The sequence below is a fragment of the Nicotiana tabacum genome, chromosome 3 (genome assembly GCF_000715075.1).
Source record: "Nicotiana tabacum cultivar K326 chromosome 3, ASM71507v2, whole genome shotgun sequence".
NCBI lineage: Eukaryota > Viridiplantae > Streptophyta > Magnoliopsida > Solanales > Solanaceae > Nicotiana > Nicotiana tabacum.
This window is the reverse complement of record NC_134082.1, coordinates 27,697,750-27,713,350: the sequence shown is the minus strand read 5'-3', so window position 1 is coordinate 27,713,350 and position 15,601 is coordinate 27,697,750. Positions and strand designations below refer to the sequence as shown.

The window sequence follows — 15,601 nt, the reverse complement described above, 5'->3', positions numbered from 1 at the left end:
ATCACACCATATAATATTGGGAGGTAGTGAACTGAAAAGAAAGCAAGAGGGGTATAAAATGATAGAAATTTCTCTCAAAAGGGCCTAAGATCACAATGCACCTTTAGTGTTTGATAGTATGCTCAAAACAAGCTAGAATCTCAATCTCGTCTCTAATTCTTGGTTTAATTTGTAATTCTTACACAATAGATAGAAGTGCTAAAAGTTCCAGAATTTTAAGGAATAAGGAAAGCTTTATTGAGGTATGTATGGCTAAAACCCCGTCTTTTAGAAATTGAGCTTCATCGTTGGTTGTGTGAGTACGGTAAGATTAAATTGAATTGTTGTATTGATAGACATTTCACTTGACTTGGTGTTGCAACCTTATATGCGTGGAGACTGTGTCTCAAATTGATCAACGTGCTATTCTTGATAACTTGAAAAGGTGCAAGGACTATGAATCATGTATCAAAATTCTTAGACCTTAGATTGAAATTGAAGTGCGTTGTTGTGCCATTTACATGAAGTATCATCTACGCCTACAACCTTATTTGCTCTTGTGTGCCATATTCTCTTGAATTACAAACCTAATGTTGAAAATGGGAACAATGTGAAACGTGAATTGTGGAATGTGAAAAATGTGGCCCCAAGTGCCGGCAAACTAATACATGTGTAACCAAAGATTGGAGTGGGATGAATAATAGAAAATGGTAATGCCTCGGTAAGGCGGCTTAGCCGCTCGGGCCGTGATCGAACGCCATGACATATACACATGGAGGTTATACATTGATGATTGAAACTGGAAAGTGTGAATAGAATATTGGTAACGTCTACGGGAGATGACATAGCCGATCGGGTCAAGATCGGACTCCGCTCAAGATAGCAGTGGTAATGTGAACGATGTGGAATAGTATGAAATGCCCAAATAAATGCTATGGAAGCATGATGTGAAGGTTGTGTAAATCTTTCATGTTGATAATGTTGTGATCGTTTAAAGCTTTGGAGTGATACCTGTGAATTCCTTATTTGTGTATGAAAGTTCTTTCTAATTTGATGGTGTTTAGTTATACATACTAGTACTATTCCATGGTACTAACGCCCTTTTTGCCGGAAGCGCTACATTTTTAAATGAATGTAGGTGGCTCCATAGCGGATAGTGTCTATCGTGTGTAGCAGAGCCTCCTTTTCTCAAAATCTTGGTGAGCCCTTTCCTCCTTCAAGGGGTCATGTGGTACACCTTTTGTTATAGACATCCATTTTGAGGTATAGCCGGGGCCTTATTGCTAGCGTTGTTATCACTGCCTTTTGTATCCTTAGAGGCTCCGTAGACGTTTGTGTGGGTTATGTACGGGTATTGGATAGGTCAATGAACCATGTTATAACCTTGTACTCTTTCTTTCTTTTTAACTATAACTGTATGGAATCTTGGACACTTAACTACGATTTAATGTTGTGATATAAAATGAACTAAAATGTTGAATGTACTATCTTTCCTTGTCTTAATAAATGAAAGCATGGTTTCCCTATTCATATTGAGTTGGATGGGTAGTGTTTGATGAGGCTTGCTTAGTTGGGTTCACTCGATTGAGCGCCGATCGCGCCTCCCGAGGTTGTGGCATGACAAACTTGGTATTAGAGCCTTAGGCTTTAAAGTATCCTAGGATGTCTCGGAGCCGTGTCTAGTAGAGCCCTTCTTATCGGTGTGTAGTCGACCACATCTATAAGTTGGAGGCTACTTGGGCATTTAGGAATAACACCCTTCTTTGATGTTCTGGATCGTGCAATGAAACTGTCCCTCTCTAATTAGTGCAATGTTCTATCTTTCAATAAATGGCACTTAAGAAGAAAGCGAGAATTGGCCAAGCAGCCAATGGCACCTCAGGAGTGGCTGATGATTCACTACTTGATACTGTGGATGAGGGTAGCCACCCTGCTATCGCTCTACCAGATTCTTCTACTCCAGAGCAGACTACCCCAGTTCCCACACCCGTGGAGGTAACCACCATCCCTCCCATTGATACTCCTGTCCCGCCTCTAGCTCCAGCTTCCGGTTCTTGTATTTCGGATGGGGATCTTAGGGGAGCTATTCAGATGTTGACCCAGCTAGTGGCCTCCCAGGCCCAGAGGTCAAATGTTGCGCCTCGTTCATCCATCCAGCAAGGGGATTCTACTAGTTCCAGAGTGAACAGATTTCTTTAGTTAGACCCTCCGGTGTTTACAAGTGCCAATCCAGAAGAGGACCCTCAGGATTTTATTGATGAGATGCACAAGACCCTCAGGGTTATGCGTGCAACTGAGACAGAAGGAGTAGCGTTGGCTGCCTACTGCTTGAAAGGGGTGGCCTATTCATGGTTTGAGTTGTGGGAGGATTCCCGAGAGGAGGTGCGCCCTCCGGCGAGGTAGAGCGAGTTCGCTGATGCCTTTATTGACCATTTCCTACCCGTTGAGACAAGGGCAACCCGTGCGACAGAGTTTGAAAATTTGAGGCAAGGTAACAGAAGTGTGTGGGAGTAACACATGAAGTTTGCTCGCTTGTCCAAGTATGCCATTCATGTGTTGCCACAATGGAGGCCAGGATGCGCCAGTTTGTTCAGGGCCTTAATTCTTTGATCATTAATGAGGCTTCTACGGCTGCATTGAATTTTGACATGAATTAAAGGAAGATGGTAGCATTTTCCCAGGCCACAGAGAACCATAAATTAAAGAACAGAATGGAGAGAGAGGGTAGCAGCAAGGCCTGGTCTACGGGCAATATGGGAGAGTCACTAGGTGGGGGAAGATCAGCTTTCAGGGGAGGATCATCAGGGCCTTCCTAGTCTATTGTACAGTCTTCAGCCAGTGTACCACTGTCAGGGCCCAGTCGGCAGCAGTGGAGTCATTTCAGGCCTGGTCAGGGTAGCAGGGGATCCCATCAGTGGGGTCGGTCAGGAGAGAGGTTCCAGCAGTAGCAGAGGTCCCCGTGCCCTAGGTGCGAGAAGATGCACTCAGGGACTTGCTATCTAGAGTTACCTATATGCTATGGATGTGGGATGAGGGGTCATATTCAGAGACATTGTCGTGCATCCCGCCAGGGAGCGGGTAGGGGCACATCTCAGTCATCCAGCCAGGAAACTACTACATCTTCAGCCCCCTCCCCAGTTCGAGGTACCCCAGCACCCACAGGGCGTGGTGCAGCTAGGGGTAGTACGTAGAGTTCAGGAGGACCCAGCCGGTTTTATGCTATGAGTGGTCGCCAGACTGCAGAGGCTTCTCTAGATGTTGTTACAGGTATTCTGACTGTCCAATCTCATGATGTGCATGCACTTATTGACCCTGGTTCCACCTTGTCCTATGTTACCCCTTTTGTTGCTATGGGATTCGGGATAGAGCCGGATAAGCTTTATGAGCCCTTTTTGGTGTCTACCCTAGTTGGTGAGTCTATTACAGCTTCTTGGGTTTATAGAGGATGTGTTGTTACGGTACGGGGTAGGGATACCGCGGCCGATCTTATTGAGTTAGGGATGGTCGACTTTGATGTAATAATGGGAATGGATTGGCTTTATTCATGCTTTGTCAAACTTGATTGTCGGACTAGAACCATTAGGCTTGAATTTCCTAATGAGCCCGTTATTGAATGGAAGGGAGATAATGTAGTGCCTAGAGGTCGGTTTATTTCCTACCTTAAGGCGGCGAAGATGATCAAGAAGGGTGTATCTATCATCTAGTTTGGGTCACAGACACCAATGCCGAGGCACTTAGCCTTGAGTCTGTACAAGTTGTGAATGAATTTCCAGACGTCTTTCCAGATGAACTCCCTGGGATTCCACCGGACAGGGAAATTGATTTTGGGATCGATGTGATACCAGGCATGCAACCTATATCAATTCCACATTACAGAATGGCATCGGCAAGAAAGAGCTAAAGGAATAATTGAAGGATTTGATAGAGAAGGGCTTCATCCAGCCGAGTGTGTCACCATGGGGCGTACCAGTCTTGTTTGTAAGAAAGAAAGATGGATCGCTACGAATGTGTATTGACTACCGGCAACTCAACAAGGTCACAATCAAAAACAAATATCCTCTGCCAAGAATAGATGAGGTGCTACAAGTTTCTCAAAGATTGACTTGCGGTCCGGGTACCATCAATTGAAGATAAAGGAGCAGGATATTCCAAAAACACCCTTCAAAACTCGGTATGGGCACTTTTAATTTATGGTAATGTCTTTTGGTCTAACAAATGCCCCGACAACTTTTATGGATCTTATGAATCGAGTCTTCAAGACCTTTCTAGACTCCTTTGTGATAGTGTTTATTGATGATATCCTTGTGTATTCCTGAAGTCGGGAGGACCATGCTGCCCATCTCAGGGCAGTTTTGAGACTCCTCAGCAACATCAATTGTATGCAAAATTTTTGAAATGTGAATTCTGGCTTGAATCTGTCGCGTTCTTGGGCCATGTCATTTTCAGGAAAGGAATTCTGGTTGATCCTCAAAAGATTGCAGCAATGAAGAATTGGCCTAGACCTACCACTCCAACTGAGATTCGTAGTTTCTTAGGCTTGGCTGGGTACTACAGGAGGTTTGTGGAGGGGTTTTCTACTCTTGCCACTCCATTGACTAAATTGACGCATAAAGCAGTTAAATTCCAGTGGTCCGATGCTTGTGAAAAGAGTTTCCAAGAATTGAAGTCAAAATTGACAACAACTCTGGTGTTAGCCTTGCCAGAGGGTACAAAGGGGTTTGTAGTGTATTGCGATGCTTCGAGAGTCGGGCTTGGGTGTGTGTTAATACAACACGGCAAGGTTATAACCTATGCTTCTAGGCAACTCAAGAATCATGAGAAGAACTATCCAACCCATGACTTAGAGCTGGCAGCAGTGGTGTTTGCGCTAAAGATTTGGCGACATTATTTGTATGGGGTCCATGTGGATGTATTTACGGATCATAAGAGCCTTCAATATATTTTCAAGCAGAAAGAGTTGAATCTAAGGCAAAGAAGATGTCTAGATTTACTCAAGGACTATGACATTGATATTCTCTATCACCCGAGAAAGGCTAATGTTGTGGCAGATACACTTAGTCGAAAATCTATGGGAAGTTTAGCTCATTTGGAGGCCCATCAGAGGCCGTTGGCCAGAGAGGTTCACCAGTTGGCTAGTTTGGGAGTTCGCCTTGCGAACTCTAATGAAGGAGGGGTAATTGTGTAGAATAGGGCTGAATCATTGCTTGTGGCAGAGGTGAAAGAGAAAAAATTTGTGGATCCGTTGTTAGCACAACTGAAAGAGGGGATTCTCAAACACAAAACCACAGCTTTTTCCTTTGGCATGAATAATGGTACTTTACGGTACCAAGACCGCCTATGTGTTCCTGATATTGACGGTCTTCAGGAAAGGATCATGGCAGAAGCTCACACTCCCAGGTATTCCGTGCACCCAGGTTCCACGAAAATGTATCATGATCTCAAGGAAATTTATTAGTGGAATAACATGAAGATAGATGTGGCGGACTTTATGGCAAAATGTCCGAATTGTTAGCAAGTAAAGGCCGAACACTAAAGGCCCGGTGGATTGGCTCAAAGCATAGAAATTCCAACGTGGAAATGGAAGATGATCAACATGGACTTTGTGGTAGGGTTACCACGCACTCCGCGCAAGTTCGGCTCAATTTGGGTGATTATTGATCGACTTACAAAGTCAGTGCACTTCTTGCCAGTCAAATCTACCGACACAGCGGAACAGTATGCTCAGTTGTATATCAAAGAAATAGTCAGGTTACAAGGAACTCCAGTCTCAATCATGTCAGATCGAGGGGCTCAGTTCACAGCCAACTTTTGGAAGAGGTTTCAGCAAGGTTTGGGTACACAGGTAAATCTTAGTATAGCTTTTCATCCACAAATCGATGGTCAAGCAGAGCGGACTATTCAGACGCTTGAAGACATGTTGCGCACTTGTACTCTTGATTTCAAGGGTAGTTGGGATGACCAGTTGCCACTCATAGAATTTCTTACAACAACAACTTCCACGCTAGTATCCAGATGGCACAATTCGAAGCACTATATGGTAGGAGATGTAGGTCTCCCATTGGGTGGTTTGAGGTTGGAGAAGCAAAATTGATAGGGCCGGACCTCGTGCATCAGGCCATGGAGAAAGTCAAGATTATTAAGGAGATATTGAAAACTTCTCAGAGTCGCCAAAAATCCTATTCGGATGTGCGTCGCAGAGATTTAGAGTTCAAAGGAGATGATTGGGTATTTCTGAAGGTTTCCCCTATGAAGGGCATCATGAGATTTGGAAAGAAGGGAAAATTGAGTTCGAGATATGTCGGACCATACAGAATCATTCATAGGATTGGTCAGGTGGCATACAAGCTCGAGCTGCCACTCGAAATGTTTACACCCGGTCTTTCATGTGTTCATGTTGAGGAAGGTAGTGGGAGATCCGTCCACTATTGTGCCAGTTGAAACTATGGAAGTAAATGAAGAACTGTCATACGAAGAAGTTCCAGTTGCCATTCTTGATAGGCAGGTTCGGAAATTGAGAAATAAGGAAATTGCATCCGTGAAAGTATTATGGCGGAACCAGCAAGTTGAGGAAGCCACTTGTGAAGCCGAGGATGAAATGAAAAGGAAGTATCCACATTTGTTTGAATATTCATGTAATAGCTTTTATGCATTTAGCTCCTATGAACTGTCCCCTTGAATATTTTTTAGACTTGATCTATGTAAAACTGTCCCCTTTTTGGTAAAATGTTGCCTATACGACCATGGTTGATGATTGTACAAGTTATGTTATATTTATTAAATATGGTTATGCTGTTAGGATATGTTCTGGGGCTCTCTGACAAGTGGATAAGGCCTAGATACAAAGGAAACTCTGGAAAATTTTCGGAAATTCAGGGAGTTGACCAAATTTGGAGACTAATAGTATGTGAGTAGTAGGTTGCATAGAGATCACTAATAAGCGAACCTTGATCATCACTCGAGGATGAATGATCTTAAGTGGGGGAGGATGTGAGGCCTCGTGAAATATTTCCACTCTAAACCCAAAAGCTCATAGTGGAAATTAGGATCATATGTTAGAGATGCGTAAAATTCTTCGCGGCGAGCTTGGTCAACGTGGTTCAAACCTTTTTGGACTGACCTATGCTATAAAAAGTCAAGAAATAATGTTTTCCAGAAAATGCAATTTTGCGGTCGAGAATGCGGTCGCATATCAGGTATGCGGACCCGCATAATCGCCGCAAAGTGAGTCAGTGTGTTGTAAGGAGCAGTTCTACGGTGCATTATGTGACCGCAGAACGGGTATGCGGATTGCATTTCTGCCGCATACCCAGACAGAATGTTCAGATTTTGGGAACACTTTTGCGGTCCATTATGCGAACCGCATTTCCACTTTGCGATTGCAAATGCAATCGCAGACCTGACTCGGGGCTCCAATTTTCTAAATTTTAAACCCGACCCCTTATCGATATATTCGGTGTTATAGCTCATTTTGAGCATATTTCCAGATGCTTTTAGAGAGAGAGAGAGAGGGTCCTAGAGAGGGAAGTGCTTCCCATCAAATTACTCCATGAAACCTTGCCAAATCTTTGAAGATAATCAAGTGAGGGCACCTAAATCTTCATCCTAAGAGGTAAGATTTCATTAACTCAGCTCTTGTTCCTATGCTTAGCAATAAGGGATCACTAGTGAAGTAATTCATGGGTGTAAGAATGAATTTCTTGCATGCATATCACACCATAGAATATTGGGAGGTAGTGAAATAAAAAGAAAGCAAGAGGGGTATAAAATGATGGAAATTTCTCTCAAAAGGACCTAAGATCACAATGCACCTTTAGTGTTTGATAGTATGCTCAAAGCAAGCTAGAATCTCAATCTCGTCTCTAATTCTCGGTTTAATTTGTAATTCTTACACAATAGATCGAAGTGCTAAAAGTTCCAGAATTTTGTAAGGAATAAGGAAAGCTTTATTGAGGTTTGTATGGATAAAACCCCGTCTTTTAGAAATTGAGCTTCATCGTTGGTTGTGTGAGTACGGTAAGATTAAATTGAATTGTTGTATTGATTGCCATTTCGCTTGATTTTGTGTTGCAACCTTATATGCGTAGAGACTGTTTCTCAAATTGATCAACGTGCTATTCTTGATAATTTGAAAAGGTGCAAGGACTATGAATCATGTATCGAAATGCTTAGACCTTAGATTGAAATTGAAGTGCGTTGTTGTGTCATTTACATGAAGTCTCATCTACGCCTACAACCTTATTTGCTCTTGTGTGCCATACTCTCTTGAATTACAAACCTAATGTTGAAAATGGGAACAATGTAAAACGTAAATTGTGGAATGTGAAAATTGTAGCCCCAAGTGCCAGTAAACTAATACATGTGTAACCAAATATTAGAGTGGGATGAATAATGGAAAATTGTAACGCCTTAGTAAGGAGGCCTAGCCGATCGGGCCGTGATCGGACGCCATGACATATACACATGGTGGTTATGCATTGATGATTGAAACTGAAAAGTGTGAATATAATATTGGTAACGTCGCTGGGAGACGGCCTAGCTGATCGGGACGAGATTAGACTCCGCTCAAGATAGCAGTGGTAATGTGAACGATATGGAACAGTATGAAATGCCCAACTAAAGGCTATGGAAACATGATGTGAAGGTTGTGTAAATCTTTTATGTAGATAATGTTGTGATCGTTTAAAGCTTTAGAGTAATACCTGTAATACCTGTAAAATAGCATTTTTTGGCCCTAATTTTTATGGACATAAACGTAGTTAAATCTAAATGGGGCTAATATTGCAATTATATGCATTTTAGCTTTAAAAAATACTAAATAAATTTGTAAAAATATGCAAAAATTATCTTGGCTATATTTTTGTATAAATATGCGAATTCAATAAATGAATCACCAAAAATAATAATTTTGGGAATAATTATTGGGTTTTTCTTGGTAAAAATAGGCAATACATTGATTTAAAAATATCTAAAAATTAAGGAAAAATAATAAAATGTTTGAATATGCTTACATATGCATATACATGCTATTTTAAAGGTATTTTTCATATGAAAAATATACAGGGAAAAATTGGGTATCAACAGCTGCCCCTCTTTACCCGAGAAAGATGAAAGAGTTGTCGGGTAAAGATATGATGACCAATTTTGACCGAACAAAATGGTTCGAGGAGACTTAGGCCGTGCGCTAGTTTTTGAGTTGCCTACATATCCCTGGTCCTACAGGAATCAGGCCATATGTAGTTCATGATCCGTCGGTGGAGTATGCCGATGGAGACTTTCAAGAACGGAGGCAGTATTTAGGACGGGGCGAATGGTTGAAGTCTGATAGGGCTGCGGGAACTGGAGCGGAATTGCTCCTGCCAAGATAGCCATTATTCGTCGGTTCACCTGCAAATAAGTAACGCAAGTATATATTGTGCGTAAATTTAAACATGATGAGAATTCTCGTCGGACCATGAATGTTTGTCTTCGGACGGTTAGGATGACGTCCTTAGACCATGATGTCATGGGCCATGAAGCGCGTAATAAAGGATTCACAGGCCATGAAATGATGCTCTCGGGCTATGAGAATGATGCCTCCGAACTATGATGCCTTTGAATAGTGATATGCAAAAGATTAAAAAAAAGGGGATCCTTAGGCCATGGCATGGTGTTCTCGGGCAATGAAAATGGTGCCTCCGAACAATGACGCCCTTGGATAGTTTGGCAATCTTTCAGCCCATGAGAGGCAGAGTTTGGCGATCTTTCAGCCTATGCAATGCAGAAGGTGGAGATCTTTCGGCCATGCAAATGTAAAGGTGGCGATCTTTCAGCCATGCAAATGTAAATAAGGTGGCGATCTTTCAGCCATGCAAATGTAGAGGCGGCGATCTTTCAGCCTTGCAAATGTAAATAAGGTGGCGATCTTTCAGCCATGCAAATGCAGTATAGGTAGAGCTTAACCTCGGAAGGCAGAATGGTAGCCTTATGCGATGCAAGAATGCAGATGGAGGTAGAGCTTAACCTCGGAAGGTAGAATGGTAGCCTTATGCAATGCAGAAATGCAGACGGGAGCCTTATGCAATGCAGAAATGCAAACGGAGACAGAGCTTAGTCTCGGAAGGCAGAATGGAAACCTTATGCAATGCAGAAATGCAGATGGAGACAGAGCTTAGTCTCGGAAGGCAAAATGGTAGCCTTATGCAATGCAAAAATGCAGATGGAGACAGAGCTTAGTCTCGGAAGGCAGAATGGTGGCCTTATGCAATGCAGAAATGCAGATGGAGACAGAACTTAGTCTCGGAAGGCAGAATGGTAGCCTTATACAAAAAGTACAAATAGCAAATGGTAATAAAGCTTTCTTAGCTGATAACAGATTGCGATATTGTGACTGCTGGGGACATCGTGACATGCGGAAGACCACTGGTGTGTGTGGATAGCAACTGTGAGTAAATGCAACGGTTCTAAGAGTTGTATTCCTGAAAAATATGAGGGTATAGTATATTTGATGATTTTGCAACCCAAATGCCTATATCCAAAGAAAAATCGTGAGTTTTGTAGAGGGGGAAGGTTAGTTCGTATCCTTGCTGGCTTTGCTTGACCGGCTCGGCTTTGATCTGGTGATACTGCATATATCACTGGGGTAGCATTGCTAAACAAAGCAATTTTAGTAATAAACATGCATGATTTAGTAAAATCATAACATAGGTACATAACTAAGAATAGTTTTTTTTAGATGAACCGACGACTGTGACATGGTTCAGGACATTGCAACATTTCTTGCTACGGAATTTTGAGGGTCCTCCTCAAAATTCTGCCCCAGTTTACTGGGTTGCTACTTCTGACTGCTGCTAGTGATAATTGGCTGAAATAAACTTCGGAATTGTGAGGGTCCTCTTCAAAATTCTGCCCCAGTTTCTAATCGTAGGGGGAAATGAAATTTTTTATTGAATTGTGACCGAACCCATAGGGCTGCGTACGTATCCCCTCTTAACCGGGAATAACGTCAGCCGTAGTTCAAGTTACATCATATAGGAAAGCATAAGATTACACATAGTCACGTTTGACTGCATCTGAATTGATCGACTTTGGCCAGACTTCTTCGTCCATTTCTGCAAGTATGAGGGCTTCTCCTGTCATGAACCGGTGAACCATGTATGGACCCTACCAATTAGGAGAGAACTTCCCTTTGGCTTCATCTTGATGCGGGAAAATTTTCTTTAACACCAGCTATCTCGGTGTGAACTGTCTCGGCTTGACTCTTTTGTTGAAGGCTTTGGACATCCTGTTTTGATAAAGCTGACCGTGCAAACTGCATTCATTCTCTTTCCATATATAAGATCTAGCTGCTCGTAATGACTCTTCACCCATTCTGCATTGTCGAGCTCTACTTCCTGTATGATTCTTAATGAAGGAATTTCTACCTCGACGGGAATGACAACTTCTGTACCATAAACTAGCATATAAGGGGTTGCCCCGGTTGATGTGCGGACTGTGGTGCGATACCCCAATAGAGCAAATGATAGCTTCTCGTGCCACTGCTTATGCTTCTCTATCATTTTCCTTAGTATCTTCTTGATATTTTGCGGCCTCAACAGCTCCATTCATCTGCGGGCTATAGGCTGTGGAATTCTTGTGTTTGATTTTGAAGGTTTCACACATAGCTTTCATCAAGTCACTGTTTAGGTTGGAGCCATTATCAGTGATGATTGACTCTGGAATTCCGAATCGACAAACAAAGCGGTCGCGGACAAAATCTGCCACGACTTTCTTAGTCACTGCTCTGTAAGATGCTGCTTCGACCCATTTGGTGAAATAGTCGATGGCTACTAGGATGAACCTGTGTCCGTTGGAAGCAGCGGGCTCGATTGGTCCAATAACATCCATTCCCTAAGTGGCGAACGGCCATGGCGACCTTATTGCATTAAGCTCATTCGGAGGTACCTTTATCATGTCTGCATGTATCTGGAAGCGATGGCATTTCTTGAATAGCTTTGACCTTTGGTGGATCTAGTTCTATTCCTCAGCGACTCACAATAAACCCAAGTAGTTTTTCGGCAGGAACCCTAAATGCACATTTTGCGGGATTCAGTTTTAGGTTGTACCTTCGCAGTCTGTTGAAAAAATTCCTTAAATCTTCCATGTGATCAGTGGCTTTCTGGGACTTGATAATAACATCATCTATGTACATCTCTATCTCTTTGTGTATCATATCATGGCAAATGGTTGTCATGACCCTCATGTAGGTGGCCCCGCATTCTTTAACCCGAACGACATCATCTTGTAACAATACATTCCCCACGGCGTAATGAAAGACGTCTTCTCAGCATCTTCTTCATCTATCCAGATCTGATGATACCCAGTGAAACAATCTACAAATGATTGCAACTCATGCTTGGCGCAATTGTCAATCGGGATGTGTATGTTTGGCAAGGGGAAGTCGTCTTTCAGACTGGCCCGGTTGAGATCCCGGTAGTCGACACAAACTCTGACCTTTCCATCCTTCTTTGGTACTGACACTATGTTGGCTAACCATGTCGGGGTATTCTACTACCCTGATAACCCTAGCTTTGACCTGCTTAGTGACCTCTTCCTTGATTTTCAGACTCATATCAGGCTTGAATTTCATGAGCTTTTGCTTGACCGGCGGACATGTTGGATCAATTGGCAGTTTGTAAGCCACAATAGACATACCTAGACCAGTCATTTCATCATACGACCATACGAATATGTCCTCATATTCCCTTAGTAATTCCGTGTATTCCTTCTTTTTTGATGGTGATAAGTGGACGTTGATTCGTGTTTCTTTGACATTTTCTGCATCTCCCAGGTTAACAACTTCTGTTTCGTCCAGGTTGGACTTATGCCTGTTCTCAAAGCTCTCAACTTCCTTAACAATCTCTTCTGGTATGTCATCTTCCTCTGAATCTATGTCCGTTTGTTGCGTTGTCTCGTTGCATGTCACAGTCATTGGTTCATCAAAAATAAGTAATAGTAATGTTGTATAAGTAAAGTAATGAGAGAAAACAATAGTAATAAGTGTCGATTTGTAAGAAAAGTCAAAATGCTTTGATAAATTGCATAATTGTTTTGAACACTGGCGATCTTATTGCAGGAATTGAAAACATGCGAGAGAAAAATAACAATCTTTTAGTAAATCAAAATAGTGCTTGTTTTAGCCTTGCTACCCCGAGGCTCGTCGGGCTCTGGTTGTCCTGATGGTCCAGTATGGAAGGGCCTTCCTCCCTCTCCTTCTCGAGAGCACCACAACAGTCCATGTCATTATCCTCTAAGAACAAGTTTCTCACAACTGCCAGTGCTTCTTCTTCTTCTGACCCGTAGATAACATCAGCCGGTTGGAAAGTCTGCTTCAAGTATGGTATTGGTTACTCTACCGGATAGTAAGGACCACGCCATGGTGGCGATCAACTATTGAATTCCTCCCAGGTGTATCCATATCCTAAACCGAAGGTAGTGCCATGTTTCTTGAGTTTTATGGGTTTATAGATTCCTTGAAGGTTCTTGCTGAGCCCTTTGTTCTTGCCTTTAATGGGACTAAGAGGAGGAGTGGGTGGAGGACCCCTGGATCTCGTGAGATAGGATGATATTACCAGAATGCACGAACTAACCTTTGGGAAGGGGAATAGATAAACAAAAAGTAAAAACAAAAAAGGTAACAAGTTAGTAAGGATTATAAGAAAAATGTTGCGATATTTAAACATATAGTGCAAGAATGTAAATCGTGTCCTAATTTGGGGACCTCTTTGTGCCCGAGGTAGGCCTAGCGACAAATTGATTTGGAGAACTTAGGATGATGAATGCCTCATTTTATTGATAAAAATAGACCGATCTCAAATCGACACTAAATAAACAGGAAATGAAATCACTAATGGCCATTGGCCTTATTACATTTTATAAAGCAAAAAGAAAAACTCCTATCTACTTGGTCCCAGAAGGACCTTCCTCGGGTTGAATGCTCTAGTTGATCAAATCCTCCAGTTCGCATAGGTTCACCAATAAAATGCCTTGGCCAGGTGTTCTCCTTCGTTTCCCTCAGTGTTCTGGCAGTTAGTGACTCTCTTCCTCACTTTCCCTTCCAATTCCAGCAGACTGTACTCCAGATATTCCAACTTTTCGCAAGCTTTGGCCGCCCTCTCTTTCCACTCGTTCATTTGATGGAAGACTCCTCCACCAGTCTAACAAGAGTAGGGGCGTGCTAATCATACCAAAACGGGGGACCTCGTGCCTCATTTTCTGCAAAACAAAAGGGTTAGGCCCTTAACCCTACCAGACTCGACTATTTAATATCAACAATTAGCATAAAGCATTTAGTTTTCCAAATAAATGCACAATGTGGTAGTGTCTGTTTGGGTTTAGGGAAACCTAGTGGACTTCGGACAAGGCTATCTTAAAGAGTCATTATGCGGACAAAATAACTAACTCGGCTAAGTTTGACCATGATGCATGCACAGTTTAAACAGAGTAGGTTTCTATGGGGTTTTAGACTGGTACCCTTGAGCGGACAACTCAAGGGGAAAAGGCACGGAATCGTCGACTACACCGTTGATCGACTGGTTTTACCACAAATATGCCTTTTTCGGATTTAGGGGTGATAATATCGGAAGAGCGCAACCACTCATTATAAGCGTTTCTATGGGATTTGTTTGGCACGAGTGGAATATGATGTTGAGAACAATTATGCAATAATTAAAAACATGTTGACACGTATTTGCCTGTTTAAGAAAGTAGTAAATACAACAGTTTCATAATTTTAAAGTAGTAGTCAAAGAAAGTAGTAAAGGAAAGAAATAAAAAGACAAGTAAGTTTTGCAATCGAAAAGGGGATTGAATGCTTAAAAGAAATAAACAAATAATTGTGCATAAAGAAGCATAAATTCACAATAATAGTCTGAAATGGTAAAAGGCTAAAAATTCCCACCAGAGTCACCACGCTGTCGCACCCTCTTTTTCTCGCGAAATCGGGTTTATGATATTTGGAAGGACAACTCATTCCTTTTAGAAACTGGGATTGAATTTTGAAGAGTCGCCACCTAATGATTTAAGGTGCATTAGGACACCAAAAGAGTTTGATTTGAATAACCAGAGATAGGGTAAGGGCTTGAAATTATTCTAAGGGGAAGGTGTTAGGCACCTCTCAGAATCCACTAGTGTGGTTCTTGGCCAGACAATTATTGTGAATTTGGTGCAATTAACATGTAGACAAATAAGGCTCAAATAAGAGGGGATTTCACATAATGGTTTGAAAGTAAACAAAGTTTGAAAGAACAAATAGAAAAGCTAATTTTTTAAAAGAAAGAATTGAAATGCTAAAGAATAAAGAGAGGGGGGTCCTAGGTTTATTAAAAATATGGATCACCCCACACAATGTCCGGTAATCACTCCTCAATGAGAGGCTACACGTGACATTATCGTGTGATAAATAGTGTAAGGCGGTCGATGTCAAATATAATAATCCAACAAGGTTGGGGTCGAATCCCACATGGAATAGGTGTGAAAAGGTTATACAAATAGTGTGTTACTTGACTAAAGTCGTAATTCTATTAAGTTAATAGTAACAAGAGTATGAAATGATTTTGGTTTGAAGTAATAGCTAATTTTCGAGTTGAGAATGTAAATAATTTGATTA

At 41.9% G+C, this 15,601-nt stretch overlaps 1 pseudogene; it reads left to right on the top strand.

Annotated features, from left to right (window-relative positions):
* The first annotated feature begins 1,809 nt into the window (after nt 1-1,809).
* On the top strand, nt 1,810-6,655 carry LOC142175942 (uncharacterized; annotated as a pseudogene).
* Nucleotides 6,656-15,601: the final 8,946 nt, after the last annotated feature.